Raw genomic sequence first — 17,723 nt, forward strand, 5'->3', positions numbered from 1 at the left:
GAAGTGCACTGTGCAGTATACAATTGTGCGCAAACAACAAACACGCATATACAGCTACGATGAATGTCCCATCTCTCGCAGCAGTGATCGTGGGATACGGCAGGAGGAGGAGAATAGCCAGGCCCCGCATTTCTTTGCCCAGGACCAGCCTTTTTGGGATGCCTGATGACCAGGTCTATGGCAGGTATAGGTTTCCACCTCATATCATCCTAGACCTGGTCACTGAGTGGGAGGATGACTGCACATCACCCACCTTGTGCTCCCAAGCACTGAGCCCCTTGGAAAAGGTGCTCAATGTCCTGCATCTTTTGGCCACTGGGTCATTTCAGCAGACAACTGCCATTGTTGGGGGCAACTCACAGGCCACACAGTCACGCTGCCTACACCAGGTGTTGGCAATCATGACTGCGCACCCCTCCGTCCGCAGACACATATACATGCCCAGAACACACACAGAAAGGCAGGCCGTGGTTCAGGACTTTTATAGGGTGGCACACTTGCCCAAAGTGCTTGGTGCCATATATTGCACACATGTGGCCATAAGTCCACCTACATCTACCGCAACCGCAAACACTGGCATTCCTTGAAAATACAGATTGCATGCGATGCCCAGGGAATCATCACCTCTGTCTATGCAAACTATCCTGGGTCTACCCATGACAGTTTCATATACAGAATGTCCACCCTGAGCCGGGCCCCGGAAGCTGGGAAGCATGGCAACAGATGGCTCATTGGTGAGTACAAATGTCTGTGCACATGCATGCAAGTCACACACAGACAAATGCACAAACCCAACTAATGACAAACATCATCACCTCCCAGCGTACAGTGCCTACTGTCTGAGCACCCACATGATGATGCCAATACGGAACCCCACCACACCACCCCAGGTAAGATACAACGCACCCCATATTGCAACCAGGGCCATAGTGGAGCGTACATTCGGAGTGCTCAAGTCACGCTTCCGCTCCCTTGAACGCTCTGGTGGGCAGCTACTATATGCTCCCCCAGTAGTGTGCAGGACCATTGTGGCAGCATGTGTCCTGCACAATGTTGCAACAAAGCGGGCGTACTGTTGGACATGGTGGTGCCCCCACATCCCCAACCACATGCAGAGGCGCTGCGCATTGGAGGGGAAAGGCACATGGCGAGGCAGCCCGGACCCAGCTTGTGGCCACATTTTTCACCTAAACTCCCACCCCTGCAGAGTGCACATAGGCCTGGCACATAGCAGGTGACAATCGAAGATGACAAAGGGACAGTCTACTCTCACAACCTTACCACCCTGAGAATGTGTCCACGGAAGTGCTACATTGGGCCTCATTACAGGGATAGCGGTGGACCAAGGTGCTATTAAAGCAACACACTGTCACATGAATGCACAATAGACAAACAATAATATTTTAAAAAATAAAAATGGCCACATACGACCCGGGGGATGGGGAGACCCAAGAGGGGGGAGGTACAAGGTGCACCTCAACACCCACATGGGATGATGTTGAGATTAAGAAAAATAACTCCATGGGCTCAAAGCCTGCACGGCCCGACCTGCGTGGATGATAAGTCATCATCCTATTCACCCACTGGATGTAAATCAGAAGGTGGACGTGGCACATTTCCCTGACAACGCCTATCCACAGCTTGCCCCTCCACGGCAGCAAGCATGCAGGTCTGGTAAGCCAGGTCCTGTGTGGCAATGGTCCTGTGTGGCAGCACCCCACATGATACGTGTGCTTCCTCTTGCAAGGTAGCACGTTTAAGACGGAGTTCTGCCTGCATGGCCTCACATGACATTCGGAGCACCTCCCAGCTTGCATGTAGCTCAGCCGAGATGTTTTCAAGCTGCTCTATCTTCACTTCTGACCGCTGCCTCTGGGACATCGAGAGCACACCCAGAGTCGATCTGAGGGATTGGTGTTCTTCCCCCAGGGCCTCCCTGTGTGCCTCTGCCTGAGCAGCAAGTGCTTTGCGCAGAGACACCATTTCAGCCCGGTGTGCCCTGTTTGAGGCCACCATGCCCAGCCTGAGTGAGCAGCACGTGGACTGTGTTGCCTGCTGCTGGAGCTCCACCTGCCTATCAGGGGGGAATATGGATTGGGCCCCACTTTCCATGCCTTGGGCAATCATTATAATAGCTGCCCCCTGTTGCTGTGAACTGGCATAAATGGCATGCTTCCACTCAGTGCTCCCCGGTGGTGCACGGCCACTGCGTTCCCCGACATTACACCTGTGGGACCCAAGGAGCCGTGGTTTTTGCTGGATTGGCACTGCCCGCGGCTGCAGGACTGCATCCCTCCATCGACCTGATGCCCCAGGAACATGAGCAACTGGTGTGGAGTGTGACCATATGCCCGTAACCACCATAGACGGACGTTCCAACACTGGCTGGCCCCTTCCTGCAGGTGTCGCAGACAGAAGATCATCCACATCAAGATCACTCACTGGCGACGAATTGTCATGATGTGCATCCAATTCAACATTGTGCTCAGAAGAGTCATCAGAGCTTGACTGATTGACAGCCCTGGACACAATGGTCTGGAACGCAAATTGGTGCTCGTGGTCTACCACCCCACGACCACCACTTGTGCCGGGTTGTTGATGTAAAATCAACCCTGTGTCTGGAATGACATCCTCATCTTCTGGATCCATTGCATCATCACCTGTAACGTGAACAAAACAAATATGAGTACACATGTCAGCAGCAAATAACACACACACATAGACATCACTACATCGACAGCATGAACATGAAGCAGACATGTCACACACAACTCAAACTTTGGCATGCATACAGTGGCATTGATATGCAACAGCATCCCGAAAGCAGAAATGGATGTCTGTAAATTGCAAAGCCTACACATGTACTGAATGTAGTATATCACCTGCATCACACACAACCTCTGGCAGGCACAGATCACTAGCGGAAACGACAGATGTCAACAAAGAGATGGCATGTAGCATAAGCATGTTTGAACAGCCAAATGGCCACAGCTGCAAGTGAATCAAAACACACCATGACACACGTAATATGCATGTAGACATGCATCACTAAATCATCATCACCAATATAGCTTCATCCATCTGCAGCTCGGGCCGTACCGGGCGTCATGGGCCCTGAAGACATAGTTAATGTCCCGAGTAAAGCAAGGGTCTTCAACGAGGTATGAGGGACCATAGCGCCCGGTACAGGCTGAGCTGCTGGTCCATGAAGCTTTCAGAACACTCTTCAGGGCCTGATTCAGCACTTTGTGCAGTGAATGTGTCAAAAAGCATGATTCAGTGCATCAAATCACTACACCCAGGCTCCACCAGTATTCTCAAGTGGGCCTGGGTATACTCGTAGTGCACGACAGTGCACCTTCAGGATTGTGCCGGTTTAACATAACGGGCGCAATGCTGAAATCTAAGCAGCATTCATGTAAAATAACTACATATTTGTATTTTAAGAAAAATGCTGCTGAGAACACATGTGTAAATAAACACTTTCACACACATTGAAGTAAGTAGCTGCAATGTTGCACACCACAACGTTGAAGCTGCTTGCACATGTGTATGTGAAAGTGTTCATATACACCCATATGGTGTATATGAACACCTCCTTATACAGCAAAGCAAGCAGCTCCAACGCTTCTTGCTTTGATGCATGTGAAAGTGTACACATACACACGTGCAGGCAGCTCCACAGTAATAACAACCCGATTTGTGGGCTGTAATCAATCTGCGGGCTAGACCAGTTAGTATATCCCACAGATTGACCAATTAACTTTGATAAACACCCGCTAGGGTGTTCTAATACAGAGTACATGTGTCACAGGATGCATAATAACAGTGAAGGGATGAACATCTGAACATACATGCCAGGTCACTTTGACATTGCAGCAGTGAGTAGGCATGTAGAACGGTGAAACATGGCTCAGAAGTGGGTGGGTGCAGTGCGGTACATGTGTACGTTTCCAAAAATCTACATCAACAACTACGTTTTGATGTCAATCAGTTAACATGACGGCAGTGTAAGGGCAAGTTCAGCCATCATGTGCAATGTGCATGTACTGGGTTGCATGGCTACAGTTAACCCCACCACCCCCTTAGTGAAAATGCAGGGAGGCATTGCATGGCAATGAAAGGTTGACCAGAGAACTGTGTATTGGCAGACAGTGTTAGCTAGCATCAATTGCATCATCTCATTCAACTGAAACCAAAGCAGATGAGAATGGGACAGTAAGCGCGACACATGATGAACCCTCAGTAGTACACTCATTCATGCAGAAGGCACTACACCAGTTTAACAGAGTCTGGGGGCATGCAACAGGGGGGAGGCCTGTGCCCCACACAGACAATGACACCCTAAACATGTTTGTGATGCAGGACTGAGCCAGAGTGAGCATGGAATGGGTGACCAAATGCCATTACACATATTAATCCCGGAGACGTACTACAATGATCATCCTGCCAAGAACACATATGGGTGTGCATGGAATGCACATGGAGCATGAAGGGGCACTCATATCCCCGGGGAGCATCTGCCATCTGCACAGTCTGAGTGAGACACCTTGCATCAAGGACAAAGGATGTACCCAGAGTATGTGTTTGGCAGGTTTGCAGAGGGAAGTGTGCATGTACACAGGAGCGTGGAACAGGCCATTGCAGTAGTTCAACATGTTACCCACCAATGCCATGGTGAAATTGTGGTGCAGGGGTCTGGAGGGGCAAGGAAGCATGCCCGCATGGAGTACCCGCATGCAGGTTGACCACACATGCACATCAGTCATACGATGACATAGTCCGAGTGCTGAGTAGAACGAACACCACAGGCCACATGCAGACAGGTCAGTGAGCTGGAACATGGACCGGAGGGGCAGCCGAGTGACTAGCATGTTAGTAGGGTGCATGTGTGGTGATGAGGACAGTCCCCGTCTGCTTCACTTGTCCAGCATTCATCACAACAGTCACGCATCAGTGAAGCATTGCATGACTCGCACATGAGAACCATGTACACATAGCATGTAGTGGAAGTCAAGCACAACACATCACACAAGCAAACAACACATGGGCTGGAGAAACATGCAACAACACTCACCAGATGAAACGTCATAATCCAGAATCTCTCCCACTCCATGGATCAATTCTGCCGGGATGAACTCTGTAGCAATCTCATCGTACAGATTGAGTTCTTCCTCCTCAGGTGGTGGCAACTGCATGGGCAGATGCAGCCAGCACCACCCCTGCTGTGAGTCTTCCAGCCAGGACTGTGTCAGTCACAGACCTTGGCATTGCGGCATTGCGGCAGTTGCAGCGCTGCATCCTGGCAACAGCACCCAGCAGCCACTGACACAAGTCAGGGTTTCCGTCCTGGTTCCAGCAGCCACTCCCTTAGTCCAGTCCACCAGCGCCACCAGCGCCACTGCCCCTACTGATCAGGGCGGCATTTGGCAGTCAGGGTCCGTACCAGCGTCCAAGAGGCGGAAGGTTGCTCCTGAGTAAGAGGCTAGTGCCAGCCCAATCACGTGTAATACTTCTCGCGTACCCCCGTAATATGCATACACCCCTAACGCCAGCCCTATTGCATGTAAAACTCCTTGCGCACCCCCGGAATATGCGTACACCACTCGTGCCAGCCCTATCGCATGTAACACTTCTCGCGCACACCCAGAATACGCTTACTCCGCTCGCACCAGCCCAATCGCATGGAAAACTCCTCGCGCAACCCCGGAATACGCGTATCCCGCCCGCCTAATCGCATGTAAAACTCCTCGCACACCCCCGGAATACACGTACCCACTCGCGCCAGCCCAATCGCGTGTAAAACTCCTCCCACACCCCTCGGAATACATGTACCGTGCTCACGCCAGCAGAATCGCGCGAAAAGCGCACTCATGTACCCCCATATTTGCGCACCCGTGTGGTGAGGAGCCACATGCACCCCCTGCAGGCAGCCCACACCAGAGGGGACCCCCCTACTACCCTGACCATGCCCCGCAGGCAGCCCACACCACAGGGGACCCCCCTACAACCCTGTCCATGCCCTGCAGTCAGCCCATCACCCCTGGTCATGCCCCACAGACAGCCCATCACCAATGGCTATGCCCCACAGACAGCCCATCACCACTGATCATGCCCAAGCAGGCAGCCCATCACCCCTGTCCATGCCCTGCAGGCAGCTCATCACCCCTGGCCATGCCCCGCAGGCAGCCCACACCACAGGGGGGACGTTTTACACCCGGTTTGCCTGGCACAGGTGGGGTACGTGTATTCCGAGGGGTGCGCGAGGAGTTTTACATGCGATTGGGCTGGTGCATGCGGGGTATGAGTATTCCAAGTGGTGGGCAAGCAGTTTTACACGCGATTGGGCTGGCGCGAACGTGGTCCGCAAGGAGTTTTACACGAATTGGGCTGGTAGGAGCGGGGTACGCATATTCCGAGGGGTGCCCGAGGAGTTTTACACGCAATTGGGTTGTCGCGTGGGGGTGAGTGCCAATTTTAGCGCAATTTCGTTGTTGGGGGGCTGTATGCTGGTCCATTGCCTTTGCGCCATGTAGGGGATTTGTGCGGCTGTTTTTGGTGCAAGGGGCGGGGTTGGGGGCGTAACTGCCACTGCTGAAGGGTCGTAGCGCCACGGCTGGTTATGGATGTTGAAATCCATGAATACGCGGTGCGTGAAAATGGGTTTTTGCGCACATGGCTGGCGAAAGCTGCCACATGCTCCCTCTGTGCACGAGCCCTGTGTGCCATTTCTGTGCTTGATTACATGAATTACCCCCTAAGGGCCTGATTCATGGAAGTGTTTTATAATGGTGCAATCCCATAGGAAAGCGTTCCATGAATCAGGCCCTAAGTCTTACAAACCTTCTAGTTGCAGTGAAGTCAAGGACCAGTTCTAAGTCCAGCAGAGTGCTTGCTCTCAGACCCCAGGATGCCCAAAGTGAATCAGAGACCGGCTCTGTTTCCCAGATCCAACTCCCTGATTTACAAGGCGACACTACTCTTAAATTGAGTGATTCCCTTTTTCTGCCATGCCATGTACCATGCTTGGATTTTGCACAGGGATAGTCATCATCTACATACGTTACACAAGTGAACCACAATAATAATAAGAGTGGCAGTCCTGCAGGAGAGTCTGTTGCCTGTTTCTACTGTTTTGCTGTGAGGGAGGACTTTACGAAATCCCCATCCACCGCGGAGCGGACGCGGAGTGGACGAAGATTGGCAGTCCTGCAGTCATGACTGTCAGGACTGTCAGGACTGCCAGAACCAATAAAGAAATACGAGAAATCGAACAAAGCGTCTCCGCCAGAGAGGAAGAGAGAGAAGAAGACGGTAGGCGCCTCAGAAGTGCTAAACTTGGCACAAAATTCGTCCATAAACAACTGGACCAAAAACAAGCTGCACTAGTTCACAAAGAACACCCTGTGGAAACTTCGTGCAGGGTAAACACGGTAACTAGTGTGGGACAACCCCTGGATAGTTTTCAAAAGGACCTCCACAACCTGGAAATGCGGCAAGACGAAGTGGCCACTGCAAAAATGAGAGCTACAACCATCAAAGGAAAAAAGAAAAGCACTGGCCGTCAGCTTTTTCAGAAGACCCAAATAAAGAGTACCTTGAACCCCAACAACGAAAACTCTTACCTTCTGGGGTGTCGGACACATCGAGGTTGCAGGGCCTTGTCACGGGTTTGGCCCCGGTCTCGGTGGGCCTGGAGGCAGCCCCGTCGCCACTCCATGCCGGTGCGGAAACGGCTTCTGTCACGGCTGCGCAGAACCCTTCGGATGCTGCTCTCGGAGGAGGGCCGCGGTCTGTGTGGGGAGGCGAGAAGGGGCGGCCAGTGCACAGAGGTCCTACTGACGAGGTCAGAACCTCCGATGCAGAAGATGACGAGGATGTTGTCCCCGGGCAGGGAGCCGGGCATGCCGCCTGCACTCGCCGCGCTGCTCCGTCTTCCCCCCTCGGAACGTCATCGGGCGTGTCCCGCCTCACGGCGGCAACTCTCGGAGGAGGGCTCCCGTCTCTGATTGTTGCAGAGGGGGGGTTGAGGAACGAGGAGGAAGCAGTGACGACCACAGGAGAGGAGAGGATGGAGGAGGTGACTGGCCCCCCACCAGAGGAGAATGGGTGGAGGGAGCTCGACTGCGATCCCCCTGTGCCTCAGATGCCGCCACCGATAGAACCGGTGAAAGTGGTGGCGCTCGTCCACAATGAGGAGGTGACGGAAACAAACACAGAAACCAGCCAAGGTTCAAAAACAGATGCAAGGACAGAAACGAAGGAACAGAGAGGGGAAAGGTTTTACAGCAAGAAAAGATAGAGAACACGATCTATGACCACTAAGCAACACAAGAGCTGTAAACCCTCGAAAAATAAGATAAGCCTCAGAGCAAAAAAAAAATGACTCAAAAGCCCGAACTAATACAAAAAACTTCACTGACAACGATGGAAAAAACAAATGAGAACTGGGCAAAGAGAGGCGAAGGAGGAATACTCAAAAACTCCATAAAAGACTATTTCTCGGCAAACGGGAGACAAAGAGCAGCAAATGGGCTTTATAACAGAGAACTTTCGGACTTAGAAATACTTGAAGCCTTAAATTAATGTCTACCGGTAGCTAAACTGTGCAGAATCGAGAACTACGCAAGCGTCAAAAGGATTCCCAGTAAAGGATTGGCGCCAGAAGTGAGAAATGAGAAACAAAGAAAATCAAATGAACAAGAGAGGGTGGAAGGAGAGACACCGATCTTGTTATCCCCCCAGAAGAGCCTTTTGAACTTGCTAGATAGCCAGAGAAATCTGGCAAGGGGGAAGATACAAGGAACTTGGACAAAGAGCATGAAATGGTAACCGACATGGCAGACAGCCAAAGGAAAGCACAAAACTCTCAGGAAGAGAGTCCCATAACACCTGATTTTGAAGGTGATAATGGATTAACAACAGAAAAGAATGAGGTATGTCCCAAACTAAACCTTACAACACCTTCATCTACAGAGGATTTAGCCTCTCCACCAGAAAACACCAATAAAGAAAACACAGACGGCGCGCATACACCTTTAAAAAAAAAGAAGCAGCAGGGAAAACCACATCAAATAGAATGTCTAATTCCTACACGAAGAGAGAGTATGTCAATGGAAAGGTCACCCCTAGAAGATTTACAGGAAATAAATCAAGACATAACCTCAAGACTACAGAGCAACCTAAATCGGAACATGGGGGGAAATGACAACAACAGCCCACAAATTGACAGAAAAAGAATCGGAAGAGGCCTATCAGAAACAGCAAGGCCATCGAGAAACCATTTGACAAACCTACCAGTAACACAAATTGACTCACCAATAAGGAGAGACTCTGTACAACAACCAATTATTCCAACGGACCCTTCAAACAAAAAAAAAATGGACTTACTATCCATTATGTCATCAGTAAACATCGCGTTATCACCATTTATGAAACTTTACGAAACCATCGCTGACACATTGAAAGATCATACAAACATCCAAGCGATGATGTACAGCAAAGTTATTTTCCTTGAAGCCTATGTCATGGCTTTGGAAGCAAGGAAAACAAACATGTCTAAGGAAAATGATGAAGGATCGTCTCCTCGACAAAATGAGAATCATAAAGGAAAAGACCAAACTGTGCTGGGTAAAACTATTGGTACCCAAACTATTACAACTATTGATCTTACAGAAACAAAACTGCCAAATGAGGCGGCAAATAAAAGGCCGAAGACAACAACAGCTGTGGGCCAAACAAACACAAATCCAAAATCAAAAAAGATCCTTTCACTGCGACAAATTGCATCTGGAAATCAAGTCGCGGAAGGAATTTTTTACACGCCCAGTAAATCAGAAAGAAACATCACAAAGGAAAGTCAGCGAAGCAACTTCACAGAAAACAAAAAACAAAGAATCATTAGAAAAAAATAAATCCCAGTCTATCACCAACAATGACTGACCTCATTGAAAATGAAGAGCTGATGAACCTAAGTCAATACCCATCAGAAGAGCCGCTTGAGAGCACAAAACTGTACAGTTCAAGCGAAGCACCAAACCTACAACCTTCTATAGAAGAGAAAAAATTAGTAATTTCACAGGGAAATGAGGAAGAGACTAAGGAAACCAAAGTAGTAGATCTGAGGGAAACTGAGAAAAGCACAAAGAAAAAAGGCGCAACATCAACTGAAATAGGAAGACAGATGAGCTTAAAACGGAAGATGAAAGAAACGGAAAAAGAAAGGATGAGATCCAGAACTCCAGATAAACGGACTCTTAGACTTCAAGATAAAGAACACAGAAGCAATTACCCAAAACAGAAAGAAGGTGATTATGACAAATCGCGGGGTAGACCAGAACCTCGACGAGAAGAGCAAAATCAAAAGAAAAAAAAACACAGGAGCGAAACAACATTGAGACCTCGAACTAAATCCAGAAACGCTCGTAATAAAAACTACGCTCACAACCGATCCAGTTCATCACGGGATCGAGGTGAAATGGCCTTCCGTTACAGATCTAGAACCCAGAAATACAATCAAAAAGTGAAAAAAGTGGACAAAGCAAAATGGAGAATAAAATTGACACAAGTGAAAGAAAACAGAGATGGTATAATATTGAACCGTAACTCAGTGTTAAGACTTTTCAAGTTTGTTTGAAAGCTGAAACATATTAAATCAGACGATCTACTAGTGGTAGATCCTAGCCATGTAGACACCAAAGCAAAAACGGTGCTCTACTTAACATCAACAACGCTAAAGAACCTTATTCTCGACTGCAGAAAGGAACTGGAAGAAATGGGTTACGAGGTACAATCAGCAACAAGCACGGAAGACAATAAACAGGAGGTTGTAAGTAAAGAGTGTCACAAGTACAGTGAAAAACAAACAGCAAAACATCAAAAACACACGACAACTACAAATGTTACACAGAAAAACCACACAAATAACAAGGGAAGAACAAGAAAAATGGAACCAGAAAAGAAATTGGGGGTAAATCAGTTATTCCTCATAGAAGATAAACACAAAGAAATCGTAACAAAGAAAAAAGAAATAAAAAAGACAAATAGAATCGCGACATTTCCACAAAAAATGTATCAAATGCACACAACCGTAAATGATCTGCAAAAAAGATGTGAACCAATGAAAGGCATATGGTCTTGGCTGCCTAAAGCACTGAGGGAAAAAAAGCAATTATAGCAATGCAGGAGAGACAAGCACATTTTACAGGAAAGACATCGTCGGATCCTCCAAAATCAGAAAATAAAAATGTGCTCGTGGAATACGAGAGGACACATCCACCTACTGACAACCAGTGATATGGATCTGGGGGCATACGACTTAATATGCCTCCAGGAGACTTGGCTGACTGCCCTTCCCTCCATGAGGGGCTTTGAGGTCATCCTGGCACCAGCCAAACAAGGGCGTCTAGGAAGACATTCAATCAGTAACCAGATGATACTGATGGTTAAGGGGTCGTGGACTCGACATGTAACCAACAAAGTTGGTTATGAAACAGCAACCCTAATAATAGCAAATACTTACTGGAATCCAGCAAGTATTGAGACAAGTGTTTACCTAGAAAACATTGAGGCCACAATAGACGAGGCGCTAGCTGACCACTTGGCAAAATACTTCCTTATTTGTGGGGACCTGAATGCTACCTGTGTGGATTCGGAAGATTGGGAAACGGAACAAGGCCAAAGCACGACAGGTAAACAAAGAGGTAGATTATGGGTCAAACTGATGAATTCGAGAAACCTCCATAACCTGCACAAAGCTTCGTGGGAAAGAAACGAATCCTTGGCCACCATAGATTACATCTTAGTTTCTGAACCTATTTGGCTATAACTAAATCTTTTGAAACAACACGAATAAAAGCAAGTGATCATAATCCCTTGTCAACGACCTGGGAGTCAACAAGCCCCCGAAACGAATATGTGGAACATCACGTTACCATCAATGCACAGGGAAGCCGATTACAACTTTCAAGTGATTCTATCATGGACATAGAAAATAGATTCAGTTATATGCCAAATAACATGGGTACAAATCAAACGGATTACACGCCCCTACTGATGAAGTACAAGAAGACGCGTACAACTAAAATGAACGGTGGAAATCCTCCCAGACATACATATGATAAAACATTGGTGGAGAGACGCTGTGTGCTTCGTAAAATACACCGTAAAGCAAAATCTGCAGGATCACCAGTGGCAGTGAAAGAAGCGGAAATGGCAACAAAACTTTACAAATCTTGGTTAAAAGGACACAGACTGGCTCTCCATCAACAGGACGCAGAAACAATTCTAAAACTGATCAGCGGTAAAAACATAAAAGAATTTTGGAGAGCGATAGATCTGTTGATGAAGTACAAGAAAACACCATAATAAGTGAGATCGGAGAAACAACATGGATAAAACATTACTCTGCAATGTATGCAGGGCCAACTATCCAATCAGTGAGCCAAAGTGATAAGACCTGGGAGTCATGGGCAAGAGTAGATGACCCGGAAGAAATTCGCTTGAAGATCGCGAGTTTAAAAAATTCCCGAGCCCCACGACCCGATAGGATAACGAACTTAGATTTAAAAACAAACCAAAAGGAGTGGGCTAGCCTGTTGAGCAAAATCTTTGACAGATGTACCAACTTTAAAACGATACCACCTTCATGGAAAACAGCAACGATGGTACCCATATTCAAAAAAGGAGACAAAAGAGATCCTGCAAATTATAGACCAATTGCCCTTCTAGATGTAATAGGCAAAGTATTTGGCTCAATGCTTCTCGACCGTTTTAAGATCCGGGCGGCAGACTCACCTTGCAATGATCCCTTCCAAACGGGATTAAAAATAAAATTTGGGTACGACAGCAAATATTCTGATGTTAAACGTCTTAAAAAACAGAGTAATGGAAGGGGGGACAAGAATCTTTGTAGCCTTCATCGATCTGACCCAGGCGTTTGATAGGATAGATAGGGCTACTCTATGGTCTAAACTTGAAGCCTGGGACTGGCCGCAACCCATACTAAACCCGATAAAGGCCTTGTATACTGACACCTCCATGCATATTCGACTAGACCAAAGCGGCCTTCTATCATCGCCAATTCCGACAGCAAGAGGGGTGAAGCAGGGCTGCCCGTTGGTCCCGGCCTTATTCCTGGCTTTCATCAGTGATATACAAGACGAGGACACTGAAATACGTGCATTCCCTCCTAAAATATGTAAAACCTCGATAACAAGACTTCTTTACGCATATGACCTGGTCCTATTGGACCACACACCAATAGGTCTTCAGCGTCAATTGACAAACCTCCAGAAATATAGGCAAAAACACGAACTGGAAATAAATGTAAAGAAAACAAAATTCCTGGTATTAGAAAAAGCGACCAGGAAAAAGGAAAAATTGAGACTAAAGCTGGAAGGTTCCCTGATTGAAAGAGTGTTTGATTTTAAATATTTAGGAGTAATTCTAGACTCCTCTTCTCAAGACAAAGCAATGTAAACAGCACTGATGAATAAAGTCAACAAACTGGCAGTTCAAGCCCAAGCTATAGATAAAAAGTTTGGTAGATTCTCGTTGATCCCAGTATTGGAATACTACAAGAAAAAGGTGATGCCGACTTTGACATATGGAGGAGCCGCAATGATGAATTTACCATCAACTATCTGGACAAAAATGGAGGGAAAGTTTTGGAGGAAAGTTCTCACTCTCCCAAATTCCACTCCAATTGCCTCAATCCGCCGAGAGCTCAGTGTACCTTCTCTCAAAAGTTCTGTATCACAAGCAACCTTAATGCTGTACAGGAAATGTCGGACGGCGACGCCACCATCAATATATAACCTTATCAATATGGAAATAGAAAGAAAGACAAGCAAAACACTCGTCAAATGGAAAGAAGAAAACACCAGTTTGCTGGAACAGGTGCAGGCAGATGAAGACCAGCTAATAAAGAACCCAAGAAAAATTCTCCCTAAAATTAAAGAACTTGATTGGATAACAACCTTGGAGATAGCAGGAAGGAACAAACCAACCTTACACCTACCACCAAATACGAGGAAACTTAATGAACTACAAGAATATATAAAGAGGTTTCCATCCAGGAAGGGGAGAGATACACTGTTAAGGGCCCGGTTGAACTTACTCCCGACAAACGAGATCTTGGCCATTAGAGGTCAGCCAGAAAACAATTCTCGTCGATTTTGTGGAACACAAGAAAAGGAAACAATTCGCCATCTGCTCCTAAAATGTGCTGCAAACCAACATATAAGAACCCGATATCTAAGATCAACCTTCACAGACTTTATCATCTCGGAAGAAGAAACATGTTGGTTTCGTCTGCTCGGCGGTGACAAGACCCAATGGCAAATCGCTACCTACAAAATACTGGAAGCGATAATATGGCGACGTCGGCACATTTTTAGAGATTTTTTAGAGAGTTTTTCTTTCTTTTTAAAGAGTTGAACCCAAGACAGAAAATTCAAAACTTTGTAAAAATCTTTTTTGATTAAATACAAAAAAAAATAATAAACAAATGACAATCAGCTAATTCCAGAATAAAAGCCTCCCCCGCCCCGCCCCGGTTGCTACACACATCAACCACTTTAAATAAATATCCGTCTTTCTTTTCCCAGCATCCTCAGCGAATGGTTGAGTAGCCCTAGCCCCATAAAAGAAAGGTAATTTCCGCAAACAGGCGATAGCCCTTTGCACCGAGGCAGCCCATCTGCAGGTACGACATCTGGATATCTTTCCACACAAAACACAGGTACGTTTTTATTTTTCAATTTTCTTTGGCATGAGCAATGCTGGGCAACCGTCCCTACCAGTCCAATCCATTTCCTCAACCTGCTTTAGCACTAAGTGAAAAAATAAATAGCAACAAAAACGAAACATAACGGGAGCAAAGCTCAGTAAGAAAAGCATATTGGCTGGGCCGAGCACTCGTAAAAGTAAAACAGCAGAAGGGAAAGTTAATAAATAAAATTATTCGTGGTGCTCTGCTCTTCTGGCTAGCCATGGCCATTCGCAACAATAAATCCTCATTTTTTTTTTCCAACCATGTTCAAATGTTGCATCTTTTAAACCCATGCAAAACATGTTTTCTCTATAAACCCCAAAACCATATTGAACAAATGGACCATAGCCAACATTCTCATATCAGCCTTTTTTCTTTTTCTCTCTCCTTTTTTTTAAACATTTCTGGCCCTGCCCCAAAGATTAATATGTCTGGTCTACTATCATGCTGAGGCAAACACATGCCAATCTTCTATTAGTCCACCTGGGGTTGAGGTGTTCACTTTCAGGAATGTTCTTCTGCACTAACTGAGCAGCGCAGTTAAGTAGCAGGTCTTGACCAATCACCTGACTGCTGAAGACCTTCACTCACACCTTTGGGACCTAACACATCCCCACAATCCTTCAGTCCCCCAACATGCAAATAGGGATCATCAGTATTGTGCACTTTTTAATAAGTGTTCCAAACTCTATGGGTAGCAGATCTGAGGGCCTGTGGACAGGAGGTTCACCTTCTCACTGGGCTGCTTCAGTCAGGCTATTGTTTCTCAGTTTCCTATTATCCCTAACGTGGCATTCCATAAAAGGTACTGCAAAAAAAAAACCTGCTTGGTTGCATTTTCTGTGCAGAAAGTGTATTTTAATTAGATTGCTGGTTGTATGTTTGTGATGACCAAGCATTTGCCATTCCAGAAACCCGATCCACATGGTGCTGCTGCGCAAGATCGCTGGAGAGCAAGAAAAGCACACAAGCCTACACCACTGGATAGCAGACTGGCATAAACTCTAATGAAATGTTTGGCCTTCACAGTATCATCCTGAGCAGAACTCAGGACACCAAACACTTTCTATATGCATCTTGCCCACTCCCACGGAGCGTAGCGAGGGCACTCCTTTTTACACGTCTGGGCATACCTGTCCCTCTCTTGGTGACTATAGCAAAACAAAAGTTAATGCCTGCAAGGTTTAGTATTAATCTCATCCTTTGGCACAACTCTGGGCAACCATCCAAACGGGTATGCTCAGACAAGGGCCCCATGACTGCTGGGAACTAGGCACCCAAGCAACTCCTCACTGATAAGGACCAACGAGGCCGAAACATGTCTGGTGATGCTTGTGGTCTCATACAGAAGGAATGTGACCTAGCAGTTCAGACTGGACTGCCCCTTTTGAGGTAGGACCAAGTCTGATTTGCATACGGTCTTTCCCCTTTTGTAATGGCTTGGCAGGCGAAGAATTATGGTCTGAAGGGTTGCCCAGCGCAATGCCAGAGGTTAAGATTGATTCTAAACCTTCCAGCCATCACCGCTTTTGTTTTGCTATAGTCACCCCGAGTGCAATGGTTATGCCCAGATGTGGGACTCGTGTCTCCTGGGCCTAGAGACCCCAGTTAGTCCTCACTGATGATGCCCAATGAGGCCGAAACATGTGTGGTGATGCTTGTAGTCTCGTGCAGAAGGAATGTGACCTAGCAGTTCAGGCTGGATTGCCCCTTTTGGGGTATGACCAAGCCTGATTTGCAGTTGGTCTTTCCCCTTTTGTATTGACTTGGCAAGTGAAGAATGATGGTCTGGAGGGCTGCCCAGAGCAATGCCAGAGGTTAAGATTGATTCTAAACCTTCCAGCCATCACCCCTTTTGTTTTGCTATAGTCACCCCGAGAGCGATGGTTATGCCCAGACATGGGTCTCGTGTCTCCTGGGTCTAGAGACCCAAGTTACTCCTCACTGATGATGCCCAATGAGGCCGAAACATGTGTGGTGATGTGTGTAGTCTCGTTCAGAAGGAATGTGACCTAGCAGTTCAGGCTGGACTGCCCCTTTTGGGGTGGGACCAAGCCTAATTTGCAGTTGGTCTTTCCCCTTTTGTAATGACTTGGCAGGTGAAGAGCGATGGTCTGGAGCAATGCCAGAGGTCAAGATTGATTTTAAACTCTCCAGCCATCACCTCTTTTGTTCTGCTTTGATGTTTTCATTTGGTTAATTGGATTCATGTCTCCACTACAGGAATCTGTGTTCGATTATATAGTCGCATAGTTCTATAGTTCTAGAAGGTCCGCTTAGCCCTTCATCGTTTCAATGTTGATGAAATGAGTACCACTGAGTTGGGTAACCAAATACATGTGTTGTCTATTACACTTAAATTCCCCATAGGGGTGCATTAACCCTCTACATAAGGACCTGATGTGCTGCATGGCTTGCGCTGGATTTAGAATACACTATTGTCTAACTGACTTGAGATTGCTTCAGTGAATAAGAGCTAAAGAAAAATATGTGATTAATCTGAGCACTGTTCAAGGGAAACAACTGCATTTTCTCTCTGTCTCAACCTAGTTAGTATCAGGCAAAATCAGTTTCCTACATGTCTTGTCACGCAAGGATTAAGGCGCTTACATGAAGAGCAGCAAAGAGTCAACAGTCATTTCGGGCCTACTCTCATTGTGGGAGCTGCAAAATGGTGGGAAATTAACCTATACTGTTTTCGTCGCAGCTTGAACTATGTATATTATATCACCCACCATCTTCTAAGACCTCGCGGTATGAATTCTGTGCTTGCCATTTCAAGTACGTAATTTAATGCTTAATTATGTTTTAAAATAAACCACGTTGAAAACAATTGCAAGTGTCGCATCCTCAATGCCCCTTCTGTGTTTCCGGGTTATTTTCAAATCAGCTGTGTGCTCTGGGCCCTACCGCCGTTACTTTCTTCAGCGAGTACTGTTATTGCTATACG

The sequence above is a fragment of the Ambystoma mexicanum genome, chromosome 7q (assembly GCF_040938575.1).
Source record: "Ambystoma mexicanum isolate Mex_15411 chromosome 7q, UKY_AmexF1_1, whole genome shotgun sequence".
NCBI lineage: Eukaryota > Metazoa > Chordata > Amphibia > Caudata > Ambystomatidae > Ambystoma > Ambystoma mexicanum.